This window comes from Solanum lycopersicum, chromosome 7 (assembly GCF_036512215.1).
Source record: "Solanum lycopersicum chromosome 7, SLM_r2.1".
In the NCBI taxonomy this organism is placed as follows: domain Eukaryota; kingdom Viridiplantae; phylum Streptophyta; class Magnoliopsida; order Solanales; family Solanaceae; genus Solanum; species Solanum lycopersicum.
The window spans coordinates 57,760,574-57,763,201 of NC_090806.1; the positions used below are offsets into that span (position 1 = coordinate 57,760,574).

Sequence of the window (2,628 nt, forward strand, 5' to 3'; positions counted from 1 at the left end):
ATAATGAAGATTTTGAGTCATATTTGACACCCATGTTTGGGAGATTTGGGCTTACTATTTTTCATAGGGGAAGTAGGTTCAATATGGGTACAACCAAGTCAGCCTATTTAGAAGTTGGGCTCATTGAGCTGTGGTAGACAAAATTTGAATATGAACCTTAGGAAGTGCCATACGGTGCAAATATATAATCTCAGTTTCGAGTTTTGAAATGATCTTATATTTTTCCTTTTATGCTTTATCCCTGCTAATTTCTACCTCCAAAAGTATAAGATTGTTGCCAAAAAAAAAATTACAAGAAGGGTCCCGTTGAGTTTACTCTCTAGTCTCTACTTGATAGAAGTTTATCAAAGATATTTAACTAGTTGATTTGTTTAGGTGTGGTATTTTAGATCACCATACGCTCGCTAATGAGTATCGTGTCTTTCCAATGAAGTGGAGTCATCTTCGTGAGGCCTCTTAGTCTGACTTTTAGCAATAGTCAATTGTATTCAATTGAAACTTTAAAGACTCCTAATTAATTATTTTTTTTATCACTTTAGAAAAAGAATAACAGAAATTATCTATTGGGAAATCAATAATTATTATCATATTGAGGGGAATATAAATCAGAGAATGTTGTATGTGTTGTTCATATTGATTCTCCAATGAAGTCACAAAGATCTCCATTATAGTCTCAAAATGACCAGGTTAATATTGTTAATGCTGTCTCATTTACCAAGTCTAGTAGCATAGATTTGCCTCTATGGAATAAGAGGCTAGTAGTCACTAAGATTTTGTGGTGAACGTGTTCTCACAAGTATTTATTGAAAGTCAAGAGGAGGGGACGTTAATTAAAATTTCCTTCAGTCGACTTTCTGCTCTTGTATGTTGACTCATCTACACGTAAGTAAAATAGATAAACAATAATGATAAAATTTCCTTCAGTCGACTTCCTACTCTGGTCAGTCGACTCACTTAATAAAACAAATAAACAGTAATAGTAACTTACAGTAAGTAAATAAATCAGACTGTTTTTATTCTGGTTCAGATCACCGATGTGGTTCCTAGTCCAGTACCCTTGGGTTTCAAGAGTTTCCTTAAGAGCTTGTTGAAAACTTGGGTGTTACAGAATGTTACGATTAAAAGCTCGTCTAATATGCAAATCAGACCTTCTTCTCTGACACAACCTCTACCTGTATAACATACACTCAGATATTTCTTTTTCTTTTCTTTATATTTGTTCACTCAAAGGTGTACAAAGTTTTATGAAAGATAACAAAAGATTACAATATAAGTTCAAAAGAAGTGTGTACTTCACAACTATGGTTAAGAGAGGATTATATAGAGTGGACGACTGCTGCTCTATTATGGAAATCCAAGGGTTTTCAAATCAAGAATCCCTCGATTAAATCCTTGATTGATTTTATGAATCATGCCCATATCAAATATGTCCATGATTAAATCAATTCCTTTCTTTGTTAGATGATCTCCCTGAATCTTGCTTGATAATGGTAAATTTCATATTATATTCTTTCCTTCTTCCTTTGTCCGATGATCTCCTTAGATCTTGTCTGCTATAGCAGCAATCTTCAGAATATACTATTTTCTTAATTAATTAAAGGGTTGTCTCTTTCCTTGCATCTAGGTTGATATCCGCAATCTGACAAATATATTATTTCCTTGATGAACAAATTTGCTCGTTCCCAAGTGTTTGTGCAGATTGATTGAGATCCCTTGCCATTCGTGTGTTGATCTCTCTTTCCTGATTGATTTCCTTTTTGGAATGATGGATGATTGAATCAATCTTTTAGATTGATTGTGTATTGATCCATTTCCATGGTTGATGCAGATTGTGAGTTCAATCTATTCCTTGATTAGTGTGATCCTTCTTCATGTACCTTCTTTTGATTTTCTGCGATATGAATTCAGTTTACATTATTCAAAATACCATAAGTTAACATTTATTTGATTAAGAGGTTATCCTCCACTATTCTTAAAGAAGAGGCTCGTCATAATTTATTGTACCATGTCTTTTTTTCCCTTGATCATTTAAGGGTGCTTGATTGTTTTGTGTTTGATACTAAGGTAATAAAGGTTGACAAATTCCCTCAAGAGATATTATAGTTGTGTTTATTGGGTACTCTAGTCTCCAAAAAAGATACGAACTTAATATTTTGCACACAAAGGAGTTTTTGTGAGTAGAAATGTTGTCTTTAAGGAGACTGTATTTCCATTTAAGCACAATATCACTTCTTGTTCTTCTTTATTTCATGTTCTTCTGTTCACCAAGGATCACACCACTCCTTCTTCATCTCTGTAGACTCAGTTGCATGTAGTGACGAAGTTCTAGTTGAGTCTCCTTAATTACACCAGTATAGTTCTGGAGTCCAATACTGCTCATATAAGCTTGTCTTCTAATGATGGTACTATAACCGAGTCCACTGTCCTGGATAGATCTTTAGACTAAGTAAACCTCCTATATATGGATGCATGATCTTCTTCCTACTTAACCTAAATATCATTATCTTTTTTATCTCCGATTATGTGAGTTATGCATTCCTTTTTATATCATACTGTAAAGATCTAGCTACTTATTTTGGGATCTCTAAGCCCACATCTTTTAGCTTCTCATCCTCAATGGATTGAACC

General features: G+C 33.8%; 1 long non-coding RNA gene across 1 annotated transcript; it reads left to right on the forward strand.

The window, feature by feature from the left end:
* Positions 1-1,158: 1,158 nt before the first annotated feature.
* Positions 1,159-2,092, forward strand: LOC104648436 (uncharacterized). The gene is made up of 2 exons (XR_742444.4): positions 1,159-1,490; positions 1,625-2,092. It is a non-coding gene; the product is annotated as an uncharacterized lncRNA (long non-coding RNA).
* The last annotated feature ends 536 nt before the right edge of the window (positions 2,093-2,628 follow it).